This window comes from Coturnix japonica, chromosome 10, assembly GCF_054131305.1.
Source record: "Coturnix japonica strain WE chromosome 10, WE-NBRP24, whole genome shotgun sequence".
Classification (NCBI taxonomy): Eukaryota; Metazoa; Chordata; class Aves; order Galliformes; family Phasianidae; genus Coturnix; species Coturnix japonica.
In genome coordinates, this window is record NC_140672.1 from 2928757 (window position 1) to 2950258 (window position 21502).

At 49.7% G+C, this 21502-nt stretch overlaps 1 long non-coding RNA gene across 1 annotated transcript; it reads right to left on the bottom strand.

Annotated features, from left to right (window-relative positions):
- Nucleotides 1-14107: 14107 nt before the first annotated feature.
- Nucleotides 14108-21020, bottom strand: LOC146759136 (uncharacterized). Its single transcript, XR_014932358.1, has 3 exons — nt 20786-21020; nt 19909-20033; nt 14108-19064 (listed from the first exon to the last, which is right to left on the bottom strand). It is a non-coding gene; the product is annotated as an uncharacterized LOC146759136 (long non-coding RNA).
- Between the last annotated feature and the right edge of the window lie 482 nt (nt 21021-21502).

Consider the following 21502-nt stretch of genomic DNA (forward strand, 5'->3'; position numbering starts at 1 on the left):
GATGCTGCAGCCACTTGTTGCATTCCCATGGCAAAGTGGGAGCAGCTGTTTGCTCCCAACCTGGGTGCAGTGCAGCTCTTTGCAGCAGCTCAGCCTTCTCCACCACCCAGCGTGAAGCCCCAAAAGCCATATATGAGTTCACACAGCTCCTTGCTAATGAAACCCATGGGCTGAGCAGAGGGGGAGCCCCCCGTGCCCCTGGCACGGTTATATTTGGCTCACCTTAATGTGCTTGAAAGCCACAGTAATACTGCAAAAAGCCTCCACCATAAGATAACTTAATTAAACTTTACTTAAGATAGTTAAATATTCATTATTTGGCTTCAATTACCGACTTCGCAGTGTCCCCCCCCAACACTTTTGTTTTCACCGGGGCTAATTATTCTAATGGCTGCCCCTCATTATGACCTTTATTTCTGTTTAAAAAGGGAAAAGAGCAGCTCAGTGCTGCCCAGGGGCTGAGCTGTGCTGTGAATTTATGGCCTGCTGCTCACCCACGTTGGAGGATGGAAGGTGTGGGGCTGCTCTATGTGTGTGTTGGCCGACTTCATGCTTGGGATGAAAGAGATGCTTTGTTGCCAAGCTGCCCCTCCGGCTGCTGGTTTTGCACTCCATAACTGCAGGGTTCATCCCACCCATGCTGTGGTGTGATGTCAATGGCAGTTCATATAATCATTATAGTTGGAAAAGATCTCTCAGAGCCCCATGTCCAACCCCAACCCATCCCACAATGCCCACTGTGCCATATCCCCATGGTTCTAAATACCTCCATGGACAATGACCCCGCTGACCACTCATATTGAGAAGAAATAGTTCCTAATACTCAGCTTGAGCCTGTTGGTGCAACAACATGAGGCCATTGCCACCAGCAGCATCCCAAGGAAGGGATCCAGCACAGCTGTGCATTCACTTGGCTAGGCATATGCATTAAATTAATGCTTCAGTGCAGAGGTTTTTTCCCCACTGGGTTTGCTTTCCTATCCCCAGCTCCCACATCACAATGCAGCCCCTTGATCCCAAACTATAAAGGAAACCCAACTCAATCCACCAGCAGGAGTGTGATATAGAGGGAAACCTCTATAGGACTCTCTAAGGGGGATCACAACAACCTCTTGCATCCCACATTGCAGTGATGGCAATGGGGTGACTTGGAAGCACAGCCAGTGCCCCCCAACCATCCCAACCTTTGGGTTTTGGCTTTGCAGAGCTTTGGCTCTTGCACACAAGGAAACCTCCACAGCTTTGGATGGACAAGAGGCACTCAGCACCACCATGTATCCAATCAATACCTTCCTGCACCTGGGCTGCCCTGCTCTCAGAGTTCTTTGAATCCAAGCAATGGCTCTGCTCGCTCTTCAGCATCAGGGATCACTACAAGGCTTCAAGACGTGTCCCTCTTTGCTCACCTTCATTTCCCCACCATGCATTGGATGCAATGGATGTGCTTGCAGCTGCCTTGGGGACCTATGGAGCCCAGAGGTTTCTGCTGCTGCCTGCGGATGGAGCTTCTTGGCACAGAGCGTGGATGGAACAGAGACAGAGAAAGTTGGTTTGGGGCTTTCTTTTTCCCTTCCCACGCACAGGAATTCATGGTGGTTTTACACATCACTTGGAAATGTTGCTGCTTCAATGTGTTTTCACTTGAATTCCTATTCTGGAAAGGAAAAAAAAAACAACCCAAAACTCTTTCAATACTCAGTCAAGTTTCTGTTTTTCCTCTTCAGATCTGTATCCCACTAAAACTACCATTGCTCTGACTTATCCAGGATGGAAAAGAGTATCAGAAATCCCCACGAGACCCTGATGTCTCTCCCATCTCCCTGTGCTCAGAGGGGAAAGACTGAGCCAGAACCCCCAGCTCCCACCCAAGCTGCCTGGCAGCCAATCCCTCCTTGGCAGCCCATAGATCTCCATGTACCTCCTGCTTTGGTGACAAGAGGGGACACAGCCCTGCAGACAGACCCCAGCCCTTCCTGGCTGCTCTGCGGCAGCAGCAGGTATCAGATATAAGGTGATTTCTTCCATCATTCGCCTACGTTGGGCTGCCAGGGAGCGTGAAAACCTTTGCTGTAGAAATGAGCTTGATTCTGTAAAATAGTTACCATCAGGACAGCTGTCAGAAAATCAATAGCGCGGTGTAATTATGCCCATAAATAAGCCAGAGGAGCAGGATAGGTCAAAGGGAAACGTGGCGGAATGGCAGCGTTTGGGCCAGGGTGAAAATAACTCATTTTACGCATGTGTTACGGAGCAAGTTCCAGGAAAAGAATCGAATCCATATGGCAGCTCCCAGCCAAGGAGATGGGAATGCATTCATCTGGAGGCTGGGGGGGAAGTAAATCAGAGCCAGCTGATGGGCTTTGGGTTGGATGCTCATCCCCATCATCCCCATGCACAAAGTTCCCTATAACACAGAGGTGGCAGCTCCAGCAGCCCCTGTCCTTACCCCATATCCAAGGAGCGATGTGAGATGCAGAGATGGAGCCCCTCCAGCACAGCACAGCTTCACCACACGCTGCTCAGCAGCTCGAGTGGTGATTTATGGCTTCCGAGCTGACAGCTCTCCAAATTTTATTACAGTTCTCACAATATTTGTTATTTTCCTGAAAGCCTCCGAGTTTGGCTCAAAGGGTTTTGTGCCAATCGTGGTTTTTCTTTTTCCTTTTCTCTGGGAAGTCGCTGGCCCTCGTTGGGTCACAGAGGAAACTCGAAACTTGTTCCAAGTGGACAAGAGGAAGGAAAGAATGAGAAACTCAAAGCTGTGAGGTCTTAAAGGAAAGCAAATAACATGGTTTGCTTTGGGGAGCTGGAGTGAGGGCACGGCCATGGTGAGCACCTACATGGAGCAAATAGGATTTTGCCATCACCTCCCATGGCACACACTTACATGGTTGCCTCCAAATGTTAAATAGGAACCTTGCTGGCATTTGTGTTGCCATAATGCCACTGAAAGCCCTTTTTGTGCTGTCCCCAACACATCCCACCAAAGTGCTCAATAGATTAATATTAGGATATTAAGGCTAGGGATGTTCCAGTGCCTTTTGGGGGCAGAAAAGCTAAGACAGAAAGAGGGTTGTTCGGGGGAAAAAGCAAATTCAAATGGTCAGCAGCAGCATCAGCCCTGAAGCCCAGGGCAGGCATTGACTCCTGTTTGCACTGCTGCATGTTTACAGTGGGCAGCTCTGCAAGATGCGTGCTCTGTCGTGCTGCTGAAGGTAACAGCAAAGCAGCATGCACAGCCTTAAGGAGAGCAGCACACATAGAGCAGCAGTGCCAAAGCTGATTTCTTTTTCCCTTCAGCTGAAGGCACAGCAGCAAGAAGCAATCAAAGAGTTCTGCTGGTGCTGCTCCATCGGCCAAGTTGCGTTGTACAAACGAGGGTGGGAGTGCTTTGAAAGGTGAAATGTTTGGGGGTTTTGCTGCAGATCCTTTTGATTCCCTCCCATCACTTTCCTTACAACAAGGCTGTTTTCCCAGTGCTCAGGGTTGATACTGCAGGTGCTGCTCCTCCTGAATGTGGGATCAATGAGAAAACCCATTCACAGAACAGCAGAAATATGGGGCTCAAACCACCTCTATGTGCACCCAGGAGGTCTCAGCATCACTCCTGCATGCCCTCGTGCAGCTGATGTACCGCCAGCGCTGCCTTCACCTCCCTTTTGCTTGCAGAAAGCCATTCCCCATCCTCTGAGCACGCAGAGGAAGCCAGTGACAAACTGCTGACTCTTCCGACATGAATATTGTTCAATTATTCACAGATGTGTTTTGGCCCCGGTTTGACAAAAGCTTCTGCTTCAGCATATTTCTGTCTGCAAACCAAAGGCAGTTGTGCTAATGCGAAATCAGCCGTCATTAGCGCAGCCCCGCGCCGGCTCCCAGCTGCTCCGTGCTCGCTGCTTTCATCCACACCATCATTTCCTCTTCTGTGATTTAATTAACACGAGAGAAGCCTGTTTCTCCCACAGCTTCAGAAAGGCCAAAGCATGTGCTGGATGTGACCATTCTGTGCTGCTGCACGAAGGCTGAGATCAGCCCTCAGCATCACCACCAGCATCCCAAACTCTACTGGGTGCAGAGATCACCATGGGGTGATAAGCACCCAAATCCATCCCAAATCACATAGCAGCTTGGTTTCCCAACGCATGGATGAGATGATGATGCAAATGATGCTTGGAGGTTGCGTGCTTCTCTTCCAGCTGGCTTTCCCCATGTGTTTTCCCTCCAGCAGCCCTTCCCTGCCCCACTGTCCTCGCCTCATCCTCCTCATTGAATCATTAAGGTTGGAAAAGACCTCATCACGCCCAACCATCAACCCATCACCACCAACCCCATAGAGATACCCAGCCTGGAAGAGACAGCTCAGATCACCAAGACCAGCTCAGTTTTTAGGGGTAGCAGAGCTGCCTCAACTCACTGCTGGGTGGGATGCTGGGCATGCTCCAATTACCTTCATTTTGGATAAAGGCAGCACATCCTGACTCCAGTCCTTCCTTCCAGCTCCTCAGACAGCACCCACCACCCCATACCAATGCATGCACGCACACCGTCCATGTGCAGAGGTTTCTCCATCAAGCCGACAGGCAATTACTGCTGACAGGAGAAGGCTTAACATTTAAACTCGTTTTCAGGATTCAATTAAGCACACAGGTGCCCCAGCCTGGCGCTTGGCCGAGGAGCCTTAATTCTCTCCCTCCCTAAAACCTTCAAGCCCTGAATAAAGCCATAACTAACTGCAGCCCGACTTCTACTTGGGCAGGGAGAAATTGAAATTCCCTTTGTCCCCCAGCACTGCTCGGCTGCCAGCCTACCCCATATTTATGGGGCTGTACATATATATATATATACACACAGAGCTTCCCAGCAGCTCCTGGCTTCGAGGGACCCTACATATCCTATAGCATCCTCTGCCCCATCACCCCCTCCATGTGAGCTCCCTTTGCTCCAACACATGGATGCGTTTGCAGACAGCTCCCTGCGCCAGGGCTGCAGGTTAACCTCACCAAAGCAGGAGAGGAATATTAATAGAGGGAGAGGAGGAAGCTTCCTCCCCTCCGTGGCTCTGAGCAGCTCACAGTGGTGCCTCGGTTATCCTATCAGATTCTTATTTAAACTTCTTTTCTTTAATAAAGGGAACACTGTTTGCCTTTGCAGTGCTTTTCAACCAGCCGAGGAGGAGGTTTTTTCCTTCCGCGTACCGTAATTGATTTATTTTGTAATGCAATATTGTCTAACGTTCGCGGGCTCATTTGACTAAATTATTCATCAGCAAATTTCTCAATAATGCAGCAACTTTCTCTTCTGCAAATTCTGCTCCTGTTCCTGCTTCTTTAAACCAAGGCTGGGAACTGATATGCAATAACAACGTTGTTCCTCGCGCCTTGCTCCAGGTTAAGCTGCTATGAACTAACAGCTGAAAGCTAATGTAAAGAGCAGCCATTACCCAGAGCCCTGATTTACTGACTGGTTGGGGATCTATGGGTGCTGGTGGATGCTGGACCCATAGGAGCAGGCAATGGGATGGGGGGCACTATCCCCAGTGGTTGGCAATGGGAGCTGCAAGGATGCAGCACTGCTGATGCGCAGGACATTGGCCACAGGTTCATGTATGAGCTGACAGCTGCCATTGTCCCCAATTACATTCAATTACCCCACAAGAAGTGGGGTTTCCAGGCACAGATATGAGGAATGGCTCCTTTCTGTGCTGTCAGATTTACATAGCATTAGGGACCCCAGTGGCAAAGAGAGAGGAGTAATAAGCGCCTTGCCTTCGAATCACGGAGCCAGATCTGATTTGCTTTCATTTTAAATTGAGTTTCAAGCAAATATTCCCCACCCTGCCCCAGTAAGAAAACTAAGGAGTGAGATCTGATTGCAGCTGTATGTAGGAAAGCAGCGAGGCTGAGCTGCATGCTGGGCTCACAGCACCACTGCCCCAGTTGCAGAGGTGCTCATCTGCATTCCTGTGCGTCGGCGCCTGTGTTCGAGTCCCAGGATGTGATGCTGATGAAAGACAGTTAATTCAATTTCAACAGAGAAATTGATTAATGGACTGGATTAAAATAAATCCCTGAAGTCCCAAGGTCTCGATGAAGCATACCAATGCCCCTTCCTTACTCACCCAGCACACTCCAGAGAGAGAAAAGGGGAGGAGAACCAAGGAGCATTAAGAAAGGAGGTGAAAGAACAGCGTGATGAGGAGAAGGGCATCCAGGTGGGATTCCTTCAACAGCTTCATGTGGTGAAGTATCCCCAGTGGTGGCTCAGACCCTACTGCATTGTGGGGGAAGAGGCTTTGGTTTGGGGCATAGGACGTGAGGACCCCATCCATCCATCCCCATTCTGCCTTATTTCCCTGTAACATGAGGGAATGCACAGCAATGACAGCAGAGCAGCAAGGTTCCAGGCTACAACGAGTGAGGATTTGCTCAAACCCAATAGGCACAGAAATAAAGAAGCTGCTTACCTCCAGAAGGCCATGAATACACAGGGAGCTCCAACAAGATCCCCTTGCCTTCACTGCCAACCCTTAAATGAGGGCTGGGAAGGGGTGGATCCTGGCTCCAGCTCTTTGGGTCACTCAGTGCATTTCATTGCATGCAGCTGAGCTCCTTGGTGTTGGCCCTGCCTTCCCACCAGCTGCTCCATCACTGCTTCAAGCCATGATTTAGCATTGCTGCTCTATTCCCCTTCTCAGGGTGCCCCAAAGGATGCTCAGCCCTTTTCCCTGCCTCTAACCCCCTCCATGGGGATGTGTGTGTTGGTACAGATACCTGTATGTAGATCCAACTCCTGCCCTCTGTCCATGTCCTGTCCCAGCCATGAGTGTGCAATGCATGAGCATCCCAGCAGAGCTTCTAGTGTCAGACTGTAGGGCTCGATACAGCCTGGGACCTACGGCCACATGTGAGCCATGAGCCAGCAGAATCAATCAGACAAGCCACATACTCCGGCCTGTCTCATCAGCCCCATGGAAAAAGCCGAGGAAGGGAGAGCACGAAGGAGCTTTGGAGGCTGCACTGAGTCGTGGGGAAGAGAGGATTTCAGGACTGTGTGATTAGTTCTATGCCTGAGGACTCAAAACTTCCAACCCAGCAACACCCGCAGCCTCGCTTACAGCCCTCGAGTTCAAAGGCAATTTGTCTGCATAGAATTGCAGCCACCATTAAATAAGGACCTTTGATACTGTGGCGAGAGGCAAAGCACAGAAATGAGATGCACTGAGCCTCAACCTGGCAGGACTTTCCCGAGCAACGAGCCTGAATAATGCAGGGCTGAGATTAATCCCGTGTTGTAGCTCATTGTGTTGTGGATAGCAAATGCAAGCGGGCGAGTGCTGCCCTGGGGGCTCGGGGGCCTCATTTCCCATTGCTCTACAGACACTTAGACCTGTGCAAAGCAAAAATAAAGTGCTGCTCCGATGGTGTTTGGCATTCACTTAGCATTGCTGGTGTGGGAGCTGAGCTGTTTGCTCGCTCTGGGAACCTTCTTCTCTTATGGAAAGTCTCTCATGGACTTTTTCCTGGTGTTTCCTTTGCTTTCCCCCCTTGGTTTCAGCTGGGTGGTTCAGGGCTGTTCTCTGCTCTTTGCCTTCGGAGCAGAAGGTCAGTGCTGGATCTGAGAGCCCTAAAGAGTGGAGAAGTGCCATTACAAAGCCAGTGGGAGACTGGGTTTAAAAATCCCCTTCCTTCAATGAGAGTGTGAGCATCGCTGCTGAACCAAATGCTTTTCCCTTTGGAAACCTGGAGATGTTCCTATAAATATTGATTTCCTTTCCTTTTATTTTATTTTAGAAGCCCAACCTGATGAAAATCCTGCAGCAATATCTCCATAATGTTATCAGCGCTTGTCCAAACATTGGCTGCACTCAAATATAAACCCTTTGATCCTGATGATACCTACATGTTACCATGTGGTGATAGCAGAGGTTGGAGAGAGCTGGAAGATCCCAGCTCTGCATGCAGAGCTGTGCCAAGCAGATCCAAGCATTCATACATGGGGAACTCCATGAAATACTCAAGGAAGATCCACTGAAGACCCATGGAATAACAGTATCTACAGGAGACCCATGGAATATCTACAGAACACCCTTGGAAGACCCATGGAACTCCATGAAATACTCAAGATCCATTGAAGACCCATGGAATATCAATATCTACAGAAGACCCTTGGAAGACCCATGGAATGTCTATGGAGTATCCATGGAAAACCCATGGAATGTCTATGGAATATCTAGGGAAGAACCATGGAATGTCTATGGGGTATCCAAGGAAGACCCATGGAACGTCTATGGAATATCCATGGAAGACCAATGGAATGTCTATGGAATATCCATGGAAGACCCATGGAATGTCTATGGAATATCCATGGAAGACCCATGGAATGTCTATGGAATACCTAGGGAAGACCCATGGAAGACCCATGGGATATCTATATAAGACCCATGGGATATCTGCCTTCTCCCCTGTGCTGGGGATGCTGTCACTGCTGTAGGGATGTCAGCGTCCAGCAGCAGTTTTCTTTCTCTCTCTGTGTCATTTTCCAGCCATTTAGCAAACTTTTGTCCTTGGATTCCAAGCGTGAGATGCACATCGGGCAGGGATGTGCCTGTCAGCGAGCTGAACCTTGATTTCAATCCAGGAGGGGGGAAGGTGGTGGGATTTGACTGGAAATTAGGTCGTGGCTAAAGTGCTTTTTATTGAAGCTTTCAGAGCCATAAACGTCACCAGACCTGTCAAAGAGATGCAGCAGGACAATAATGGGGTTGAAGCTGTCCCTTCCCTGCAGATCCCATCCGTGGGGCTGTGGGCACCCAGGGAAGCTCTGCTGCTCCCCATAGATGCATCCCTGTGTGGGATCAAGACTTGGGTGGGCATGTAGGGAAAGGAACCAAAGCTGTCATCCAAACAAAGCAATCCCCCCAAAACATGTCCAGCCTCATTTAAGGCTCCCTGTTCATCCATCTGCCTTCAGATCTACCCATCCATCACGCAGCCCTCCCCATGCGCTCCTATCCATCAGAAAGAGTGGAAATGAAACATTTTTATTGATCTCAACTCTTTTTAATTCCCTGTGTTTCTCGGGAGATATTTCCATCCCTTCTGGGCTTTGCAGGCTTGTTTCCTGGGGTGCAGACACCTGTCTTCCAGCAGCCCCTTTTCTTTGCTGTCCCGTGCCATCCAGATGCATTGCCAGATTTATGCTCCCTTGTGCCCATGGTCCAAGAACGCTGTCTGAAAGCATCTCCCTGAGCATCTAAGGATAAAGGAGAGGCACCGAGGGAGGCTTTTTTGTAGGGTTGATACGAAATCAAATCCAAAGCCAGAGCTTTGGAGGGGATTGCTGACAACGAAGCAGAAATACAGGTGTGCTCTTGGACGGAGCACCTGGCTTGTTTGGTGCCAGAAGGGCTGACTGGAGATGCTGACTTTATGCTGGGACCTGTGGGGCTGAAGGCCTTCTGGGTGCCTGGGGGTGCTGGGGATGCACCACAGAGGGCTGGCATTGATTTCCCAAACAACACCCATCACTGTGATACCTCTGAGCTCTCCTCTTCCCACCAGCACCGCACTTGCTCTCGGGGCACATCCCACAAAAGGCTGATCTTTCTGCTTTTGCTCAGTATCTGTCTCACACCTCATTGCTGAAGGGGCCTTCAGGTTCCCCTCAGGCATTTCATTCCTTTACAGAAGTTTTTCCCTTTTCCTTCCCAGTGTAGAGCCAAGGAAATGCTGCAGAACGAGCTGGTGCCAGGGGCGAGACCACCAGCACCATGGCCTCATGTGCCAGCAGCACCGGGTCTGACATCTCTACAGCTCCCAGAGCATCCAAGGGATGTTTGGATACCTTTGGATCAGGGTTACCCCATGGTGAGACAGAACCACACACCTCAGTGTCCCCATCTGCAAAATGAGGGCATTGCTCACCATACCCAATGCAATGCAGTACCGGGATGCAATGCTCTCCCCAGCAACAATCCCATCCTTGGGGAGAAGGCAATCGCGCCGTCACGGGTAATTTGCTCTGAGCACTGTCCCCAAAGCCTCCAGATTCAATTGCACGTCTGTCGAGCGGTACCTGCTCGGGGACACGCCAAGCAGAGCCCATTAGCACTCAGCCGCGTTCTGCTGCTCGTTCCGCTCTCGTTCCTTTCCCAGCATCAAATTAAATCTCTTTTATTAGTTCCCTTTTTGTACACAATTCCTTGCACAATTAGTGAATAATTTTCAAGAGCACAAACTAATTGCCTCGCCCTGCAAAAGCTTTTTGCCTTCATTTCGCTTTCAGTTAGTTTTTATTAGGATCAAGAGAGAAGAGAAACTCAACCAAGAGCAAGAAAAAGAGCTCAGTGCTCTGGAGCAGAGCTCAGCCCAGGAAGGTTCTCTGCTTGCAGAAGGGGCCGTGATGCTCTGTGTAAGTGGATGCTCATGCGAGGATGCCAAACCTCACCATTTTTATGCACTCTCAAGGATTCTGCTTAGCTGGAGTTTGCTTTCTCACCTCTTTCCATTGCTCAGTTCTTCCTCATGCTCAGGCACAGGATGAGCTCTGTTTGGGGTTGGGACAACCAAACTCCCTCCCCATCCCACTTCTGCTTCCCATGCAGAATCACTTCTGCTTATTAACCACTGCTGTGGCCGCGGTGATCCCAGCGCAGGGCTCGGTCCGACCGATCGATGCCGTCCGTTCTCCCTCTGATGGATTCCCGAAGCTCCGGGGACTCAATCAATGGAAGGCGACATAAATCACACTAATTAAACCACTCTGCAAGCACAGGGCTGGCTGCGGCGTGCCAGACATCCCCTTGGAAAGCTGAACGCGGGCTGCTGCCTCGTCACTGAGTTTGGGATAATTGATTTCAAGGCTCTTTTTCTTACAGATGTCACAGTGACCTCATTGGGGTCGGTGCAGTCAGGATGGGTTCAGTTAGCTCTATGGTGCTAAGAAGTCTTCTTATACAGGTGCCTATAGGTTGTAGCATGCAGCAGAGGGACCCGAGCATCCTTGCTTGCTTGGGCTACTCCTCCAGTGCTATGAGGATTTGGGGGGTGAAAGGACATGAGAACCCCATGTTTCTGGCCGAGCAGGGATACCATTTCCCACGGAGCTGCTATCAGAGACGTGCCACTGGCTTCCCTTTGAAAGCAATGCATTGCAGGTCCCTCTGCACATGAATATTCATGAGGCGGCTGCTGTGCTTTATCCCTACTGTGCAATTATCATTTTAAAGCAAATGCTTATCGGACTGGAGAATGATTTGAGGAAGCATCGAGCTGGGGCTGGAGCTGCGTGGGGCTCTATCTGTCTGTCTTTCAGCCTGCAGCTCCACTGTCCCCATGCTGAGGCAAACCCAAAGGGTTTCGTGGCCACCTCCATGCGATGGGATGGCCATCATCCCATCCCAACCCATGGCAAACTCTGGGGTTGGTGGCCCACAAAGAGACCTTGTCACCGCTCTACCATCAGCTGAGAAACATCCACTAAAAGCTTCTCGGCCATGCTGATTCCTGTGGATGCATGAGGGTTTTTTAATCACTGCTAAAATGAATTTAAACCACATAGCGGGCAGAGAGATGCTGCGGAGAGGGGGGCTGTCACAGGAGAAATGTTGCCACCAGATTTCTTGCTTGCTATGCTAAATGCGGACTCACTGATGCTGCTTCTTGCAGCCGGGGTCCTGGCTTCTGCCTGGGGTCTCTAAGAGCTTTTGCAAGACAAAAAGATAAATAACAGAGTGCTGTTTAATTGTTAATAGCTCCCAATCATAAAAGCTAGAGAAGAGGGGCTTCTGGTAGCTCAGCAGAGAGCATGTGGCATCACAGCTTGCACCACTTTGCAGAAGTGCTGAGCATCCAAAGCCGGAGCTGGGGAAGGAATGGGAAATGAGAAGATGATTTTGCAGAACTCACTGCTGTTCTGGGCTGGTTTTTGTGTTGGGCCCATTCCAGTGCTGACGGGGAATATCTCCCCACCGGCTGCCGCCCCCGCCCCTCTCTACGTGTGCTGCTTTGACATATGCTGAGGATTATCACTATACAAACCCCAAAAAGTGGGGTAATCAGAACCAGGTCAGTATTTAATTCTTCCATTTTCCCTGCAAAAATGGCTTTTCCCACCAAAATGTGAGCAAACGCTTTTCTACCACAAACCTCCACGTGGAAACCCCCCAAAGTCTGACTCAGGAACCTGGCCCCACATTATTGGAGTACGGGGGAATTTAGCTCCAGGTTCACCCCTAACACCCCTTACAAGGGGGTTCAAACTGCTGCTGCTCCAAACATGTCCTGCAGAGGACAAGGACCATTGCAGGGCTATGGGAAGCACTCAGTCACCCAAAATACCCTTCCACTGTGCTCTGCAGACCAAGAAAAGAATCTCCTACTTTCCATCCATTCTCTATGGATAGAGAAGAGCATTTTGGCAAGGCACGTATGGGAAGATCTATTGAGCATAGAGCCCGGGGAAAGGATGTTTGCAAGCACACTGCTGGCTTGGATTTGCTTTCTTACATCAGGTCCCCTCCAGCCATATCATGAGGGGTTTGTTCCTGCCAGGAGTGCTGGATGATACAAGTGTCCTCTGAATGCGCAATCACAGCCGGCGACTCCCCTTTCCCTCCCTTCCCACACGCCTGACACGGGATCTTGTCAATGATTAAGCTCAGCGCCTCATAAATTATGTTTCACCAAATTGCTACATTAATAAGGGGCCGCGTGCGTTCTCGGAGCATCATTAATTATAGATACATTTCTATTTCCCCTGCAAAATTGCCCGCGTTCCTCGCAGGGTTTCTTACGCAGCTGCATTGGGTGAAGGCTGAGCACTCCAAACCCCAATGGGGATTAATGTCCCCCACGTGCCCCGGTCCCCACCAGCTCTCCCTGCAGCACTTTGCACTTCAAAGCCTCCCCAAGGCATCAGCTTTGATTCTGTTCTTACCAACAAGCTGCCTCCTGCGAGGAGAAGGGCTTTGGGATGTGCCACAGAGCAATGGGGATCAATGGAGATGGGGACACGGCCATACAGGTGGGGATTCCCTGGAGGGGAAGGGATGCGTTCACCAAGGGATCATAAATTCCCTATTTGCAGATTTATTCTAAGAACTCAAAGGGGTGGAAAACCAGATCACGGGGCAATTTCTATTCCTTTTTCTTCTGGTTTAACGCCATTAAACTTTTATGGCGTGTCGTAATGGTCACTGGAGTAATGAAGTCAGTGCTGAAGTTTGAACTGGCACTGATTAAATACTTGCCACTTCCTGCTGTGTTGAAGCATGGCCTGCTCCAGCCTCCCCATCCCATAGGGTTGGTGCCATGGATGGGGGCTCTGAAGGCCCCAGGGCTGGGTGCAATCCCAGCACGTGCACATCCCTCTTCTTCCCCAGCTCTCATCAAAGATTTAGCAGCAAAGAGACAATGATATTTGCTGTGAGCTCAGAGAGGCTTCGTTCTCTTTGCAGATTATTTTCTACAGTACACTTCTTAGGACATTAGGAAGCACTATAAATATTTAAAGGCTCAGCCGTCGTTGCTCAAATAAATAAGCGAGCTGCTGGGAGCCTCGTGATTGCTCTGTGTTCATCCTCAACCCCACAGCCCAACTGGTTCCAATTGGGAAGAACCAAGGGGATGCTGCTCCCAATGCGTTCCCACGGAGCTGAAAGGGATTTTGGTTATAAAGCCACCTTCTGAGCTAGCGCTAAATGTGAACAGGGGGGAAAACCTATGGATCGAAGATAGATCCATATAGATAGATCAAGGCTGAGTGAAGCCTTGCACACAGCTCAGCTCTACATCAGCAGCAAAGTAAATATATGGATAGCTCCTCATTGGAAATATGTCCATAGATGATGGTGTTGCTAATAAGGTGATGTCATCAGCACCTTCAACCTCAGCTCCTAAGGCAGAGACCTGCAGGCTTTGTCTCCATCCCAAACCTGGAGCAGCCCCAGCACAAAGCAGGACCCACGATGGGGCAGCTTCCCCCAGTGCTGCTGCAGTTTAATATCGAGTGATTTCCTGCTCCAAACAACACTTAATGTCAATTATTGCATGCAGCGCAGGCAGTTTTTCAATTAACTGCCCTATATAATTTTATGTTTCCAGTCTACTCGTATGTGGTTTGTGCATAAACCTTACAAAATGATGGGCCGGGCAGGCAGGAGCCATGAATCTATTCTTAAGAGGACACAGTGGGAGCCACAAAGCCTTCTCTTGGTCCCTGCCCAGAGCCACCCTGGGCCCTTTTGGGGGGGATATGACCCCATTTCTGAGCTAAGAACATGGGGAGGTGGCTGATTTAGGGCTGAAATCACAGCTGTTAACCCTTCATCTGCTCTTGCAATGGGAACAGAGCCCAGCTAATGGCTATTTGCTCTTATCTGAACACGAGGTTCATATATGTATTCATATATATATTTACCCAATTTCTGCTATTTCACCCTCATAAAACCCAAAGTGATTACTTGTTTTCTGCTCTGTGCTCCACCTGTTGCCATTACTTCTATACTGTGCTCCCCACCAGGCTGCTCAGCATCCCCCTGCACTCACATCCATCCCTGTGCCCATCAGCCATAAGGGGGGAAAAGCCCCAGCTCCCCATTTCTGTTTGCCCCAAGAAATAAGGAAAACAACAACAGCTTTTCCTTGGGAAATGGGGCAGGGAAGAAGGGAACCTCCTGTCCTCCTCATCATGGGGTATCCCACCATTCTGGATGGTAATGGAGATACTCCCAGCACAAAGCAAAAGGCCGATGGCTCCGGAGCTGCAGCGTGCTTAGGGCTCAGTAAATATGTTCTTAATAATCAACCCATGTTTATTCAACGCACAATAATTCCGCTGCAAAGCTCCAGCAAAATGCACGGTTAATTAAAAAATGCCTTTGAAATGGGTCCTCGTGGGAGAGTATTTTATAGCAGAGTGGTTTTTTTCCCCCTCTTTTTGCTGCCCATCCTTTCCCTACATTCCAGGGCTGTCTGCCTTCACCCCTGCTCTCCCCTTGATGGGGGGTGTTGGCCTTCAGCTCCCACCCCCAGTGCTGCCATCTCTCCCCATAGCACTGAATTTAAGCACCAGAGCTGTTTAGTGTGATGCTGTGGGGACAGCAGGCATGGAACACTGCCCCCCACCACTATTCCTTATGCAGGGGGGTGGGCACAGGCGATGCTAAGAGCACAAAACCCCACTCACCACCACCATCCCTTCCCCAGCATAGAAACCAGGTGATTAAAAGTTAATATCAGACGCGGCCAGAGGCTGTAAGTCGGCTGTAATTACTTGGATGTGGGGATATTAAGGGCCAGTGTAATTATAATTCCGAGGTAATCGAGAGAAAGCGCCCGAGCGGGCTTTGTGTTAATGTTGTGTTTTACAACTGGTGCTGAGCAGGACCAGCCTTGTCGGTTCAATCTCTGTGCCACCACCCTGTCCTTATTGCCTCCATCCCAGCCGTGGGACAGGGGGAGAAAAAAAGCAGATGAAAAAGCATCTGATGGGTCTTATTAGTGCTATTTTAATTCCTTTATTAGTTAATGGAAAGGGTGGATGTGGCTGCAGCTGGCCTCAGAGCTTCCTATAGGTCTGCAGTCACCATATGGGAGGACAGACCTACCCACCCTCACCCCATTGGGCCCCTTCTCCACTGGTCAAACTGGGAGGATGTCTTTGGCAACCCAAAGGATGCTAAAACTGAACCCAGCACCTGTGGCTTCAGATGGAGGGTGCTGACAGCCCCAAATGAAAGTGAATTGCATAAACAGGAAAATGAGGATGGGGATGCTGGGGGTGGGAAAGGAATGAGGATGGAGCCACCACCTCTGCTTCAGCATCCCAGAATCAACGGCACTGCAACCTCAGAGCCAGGGAGCAGGGAGGGAGAGCTGCTTAGAAGTCATTTGAAGAGTAATTAGGTTTGATCCAGGACCCTTTGGGATCCCAGGTCTGTTTCTGCTGCTCCTGGCTTGTTTTATTTCAGCTCCTGGAATGGAATATGGCAAAACACGGGTATGTGTATGTGTGTATGTGCTGGAGGCACAGCTTGGGACCAGCTCCAAGAGGGCAGGACACCTCTATTTCACCCTATGTACCATAGGACAGACTGCCTATACTGTATGCTTAGCCATTGTCTCTCCTGGAAGGTTTCCATATCCTTATTTATTAAGGTCTCTCCATCCCACAACAACCCCCATTGGAAGATCATAGCACAATCATCACTGGGCCATGAAATAAGACCCGAGGATGCACGACAAAGCATCATTTACCTACAGCATCACCAAACCTGCTGAGAAATAAACCCCCATCCACAGGGAGCGAGGCTCCGTCGCTCCGATTGCTCTCTTAGATCACAGAGCCATCCCCGCAGGCAGTCGGCTCCTGTATATTCGGCACAGCCTCTTCATCTGGCACTGAGCATGATTCTTCCTGATCGCCCCTAATGTCTTGTACACGGGCTGTTGGGTGGGGATTTTACCCCCCTGTTTTATTCCTCCATCACCTCTGGTTTATATCAGGTGTTGTCAGTGCATCTCTGTGCCTCTCCCCATCTGTTTCTATTATGCATGAGCACGGACATGCTGAAGATCCCATCCTCCTTCAGTTGCTCACTGAAAATCCACCCCACTGCTTTCCATGCCACACAGAGCATCTGAAAACAGCTGCTGCATTCTGCTCTACCAGGGCATCACCTGCACTGCACGCATTGCAATGCATCACCTGCACTGCACGCATTGCAATGCATCACCTGCACTGCACGCATTGCAATGCATCACCTGCACTGCACGCATTGCAATGCATCACCTGCACTGCACGCATTGCAATGCATCACCTGCACAACATGCATTGCAATGCATCACCTGCACAACATGCATTGCAATGCATCACCTGCACTGCATGCATTGCAATGCATCACCCGCATCCCTTGCATCACTTTCTGCCTCTGCAGGACAATCTGCTGCACTACTGAGGCCTCACCTTGCACTCACATGGGGACCACAGTGGAACAGAACAGCCAGAATCCAGCTGCTGTGGGTTGCAATGACAGTGAGGACATTGGGGCTTTCTCCACTCGCCATCCCTGATCCTCATGCTTGAACAGCATCACCTGCCCTCAAATGGGACCACAATGACAGATGGGATTAAGAGAAAACCAAGGGAACCCCTTAGGGAACCCACACAGCCCTTCCCAACCATTCAGAACCCCAATGCCAGGCAAGCACAGCCTGAACTCTGCTCTGAACACACAGCATTGCATTGAAGCCCAGCTCTGCTCCCATGGGCTGTGCTCTTCCCTGTGATGTAAATGCACTGAGGGGGTGGGGGAAATCTGCCTTTTTTTCCCCCCCACTCTTTCCTTATACTCAAAAGAGAGGAACAGAAAAGCAAAAATGTTCAACCTTCTTTTTTTTTTTCCTCCTTTAATTCCCCCATTTTTTTTTCCTCTTTATCCAAACACTTTCAAAGTTAATTTCAAAAAGCTGGGAACACTTGATAGTTTTAATTAATCTGCTGCCTAGGGAAATACAATTTATGTAGCCAAAGCCTTTCGCCTTCCTCTGGATAGCTATCTCACTCCGGGTACTGCTGACAGCCCCAGCAAGGCACTGATTGCAGCACAGGCTCCTTTATTCCATTTGATGACAGTATTGGGTGGGTTCACCCTGCAGTGGGTGCCTGGGTTGGTGCTGAGCAACCCATGTGTGTTCACCTTCACCTCTAATCAATGGAAAGCAAAACCATGTGTGATTTTCTCCCTTCCCCTCGGTTGCTGCCAGGTCTAACCCAAGGCACATGCTTGAAACACTGCGATGCATCAGAACCACGATACTGAGCTGAGGGTATTTTGTTTTTCTTAAGTCTACTAATTCTTTTGAACTAATTAATAGCATTTAAGAAGCAGGGTAAACCACTTTGTGTGACAGAAAGAGGGGCTGGACTCCTCGTGGGAGCATAAGAGCCCCCATTTCTGCACCATTGGAGCCCTAATATCCACACCATTGAATTACCAGCTTCTGCACAAGAGAAGCCCCAATTTCTGCACCATTGCAACCCTATTTCTGCACCATTTGATTACCAATTTCAGCCCCATTGGAACCCTATTCCTGCACCAGGGAAGCCTCGATTTCTGCACCATGGAACCTCTGTCTATACACAAAGCCAGTGACCCAAACTGCTGCCCCCTTCTCAACCCAGTGAGCATCACCTGCAGCCCCAGGTCCTCAGTGGGATGCTGGGGTGGAAGCCAGGCCAAGGAGGAGCTGCAGAGTGCAGGAAAACAGCAGCTCAGCTGAGGTCCGTGTTTGCTGCAAGCTCTTTCTTTGCCACACTTGAGCTCCCATACGGAAACTCATTACCGCGTTGGCTAATGTGCGCAAATGCAAAGGGGAGAAAACAAAACTGCCTGCATGCACTGAGCCGTGACCTGCAGCACAGCCCTCGTTCTGCACATGAGGATATGGGGATGGGGTATTCCAGCTGCATCCCCAACATGGGGCAGGTCAACTCGGCCATGGTGCCTTGCTACCATCAGGAGGTGAGCAGATCAGGCCCATTGCTCCCCATCACAGCGTTCTGTAGCCACTTAGCTGGGGCTGGCATTTGGAAATGACATTTAAAGGTCACTTCCAATGTCTGAGCACAGAGGAGTGGGATTGCTGTATGGCTCCTATGCAGGGTTGGGGGTGTAGCACCCCAAATCTTGCCCTGCTGCCATCCCTCTGCCCTGGGCATAGCCTGCAGTGCAGGGCAGCACTGGGTAACAGGACCTGGGGTGTAGATGGTGGCTGCAATGCAAAGGGAAAGGTGCTGAGCCTCTGCAAGTCTCCCCATCCTTCATGCTTTGCATTCCTCCCTCCCTGCCCTTCTGATGTGTTTCTCATCCTTCTGCAAGGAACTCAAGGAGATGCACACACAGGTGATGCAACTACCCTGCACACCTGAGCTGGCAAAAGCCATTTGAAAGCAGCTCAGAACCTCACCAGCCCTCATATCTGCCCTCCTTATACCACTGTTACTCTTCCGCTGCCATTCAGCGCGCCGCATCTTCTCTCATCCAGCCCACTTCACAGCAACTCCTTAAGTGGGGATATAATACACGTTTTAAAGCACTGAAAGTCACACTCCACAATTTCAGCTCCCAAAAATAAAAATGAAGAAGTCAATACAAATTAAGTAAGAAAGAAGAGACAGTCTGTTTCCATTCTTTAAACCGGGTTTCCAGGCAATTATTCTCCTATCTCCCCCATAAAATTAATAAGAATTCTGCTTGAACATTCAATAGGCTTTGGTTTTGCATAGCATCTTTGAGGCAAAAGGAGGACAGAATTCTTAATTAGTTTCCTACAGCCTCTCCTGCTTGCTCAGTATGGGGATGGCACTGCCTACAGGAAGCTGCACACTCACATAGAGGGCAAAACCAACGGGGGCTGTGCTGCAGGAGGGGTTGGGGTTACTCAAATGGATAGGGGTTGCTCACTTAAAGGGATGGGTGAGGTGGGGAGAAGGGTGAGATAAGGCTCAAGTTATGAAGCATGGAATCAATGACTGCTGATGGATTTGGTATTCCCAATGGTGAATGCTCCTGCATTGATGACCCCCAGGTTTGCATTAATTCTCTTTCTCAGCCCCCTTTTACTCAGTATCACAGAACCATGAAATCACAGAATCCTTAAGGTTGGAGAAGACCCCTACCGTCAACCCCAGGCCTACCGTCAACCCCAGGCCTACCGTCAACCCCAGGCCTACCGTCAACCCCAGGCCTACCGTCAACCCCAGGCCTACCGTCAACCCCAGGCCTACCGTCAACCCCAGGCCTACCGACCCACGCTCACTTTGCAGTGGTGTTTATCCCTCTCTCCAGCTTCCTCTCCCCCATTTCCACACTCAAATCCCCACAGGATCTTTCCTTCCCACCCTTACCAGCATTTCTGCCTCCTCCACGAGTGGATCCTGCAGAAGCGGGAGCCTCCGAAGCAATAGAGTGATTGAGGAATGGATGTATCCATATGGAAAAGACAAATAGACGGAAGGACGAGGAGTGGAGCCTGAAATCAAATTAGGAAATTTCTCACATATATTCCGTTCCATCACAACCTCAATTATACAGGCTTTGCTTCCTGCCTCATCGCCATAAATAAAGCACAGGCTGGATGAAAGAAAAAAAGACAACCATAACATTACACCAGTACTACCGCTACACATCAATAAGCTGATGGTCTGGAGGTCGTTTCCCATCCAACTTCATGAGGTCACTTCCAACCCAACACCACAAAGCCCCTTCCAACCCAGCACCACACTGTTAAATGCAACAACACAACACCTGCAGCAACATGGCGCATGATCGGTCCCTACTCCATGTTTTGCAAGAGCCAGGTTATTGATATGGATCTAATTAACTGCCTGCTCCTGGCTGCATCTGAGACGGGTGTAAATCACCATAATCCCATTGACAGCAGTCGAAATACAATGATCCACAGCCACTAAAGAGCCGGCCATCCATTCACCCTTGCTGCTCGCGCCTTGCAACGCATGTTTGTAAATATATACGTCTGCATATGTGTTTATTCCTGTTTAGCTCTATTTATACATACGCATATATAATTTTCCCTCTTTAAAATATTAAAATAAATTACATCTTTTTCGCAGAATACAGACATTAATTCTGTTTCCAGGAGATTTGTCAAATCAGTGGTCTGTGTTTGCATAACAAGCTCTTTGGTTATGCTGAGCTGCATATAAATTACCACGCTGTCAGGCTCCAGATCAAAATCATTGGGTTTTAAGCAGAATCTCTCACATTGATTAAGATGTGCTTTACGTTCTGCGCATCCATTACATCTGGTGGTGAGGAGAGGAGCCCTGGAAGCAAAGCCCTGCCATGCTGCAGCCTCACGTGCAGTTGGGCTCGGGGTGTTATCACACAGCCGCATGCACACGCAAGGAGTCTATTAAATGTGCAAACCCCAGACTGTATCTCCTCCTCTTAAAAGCTCAACTTATCTGCTAAGGCAGTAAACAGCTTGGGGTTTATAAAGTGTAATCATGAAGCTCAGTCCCCCTGCCGACACAGGCAGCAGTCATCTGCTCGTTTGTTTTAATGAGATAAAGCCCTCTCCAGAAGGCAGGGAGATGGGTTCCAAGCTCTCTGCTTGCTGCTCCCCCTCCTTGGTGCAACTTGCCCATGACCACAGGGACCAGCAGCTGCTGAAATGCATGGGATGCACGGCTGAGATGCTCCAACAGAACAAGCCTTGCTGTAATTACACCAATGCAAAAATGCATCAACACAACCAACAGGACACTTCTGTTACCAACCAGACTTGCCCCAACTAAGATCAAAAAGCACTTCCCCATTGAAAAACACAGAGTTGCTCCACGCCAGAGCCTGGCTTGCTGCTGCCTTCAGGCTTCCCAGAGGCTGCCAAGAAAAGGGTCACTTCTGGCTGTATTTTTAGCTCGCTGGCACCTGCCCATGAGGGATGGATGGAGGTGAGCTCTGCCAGCACACTTCATA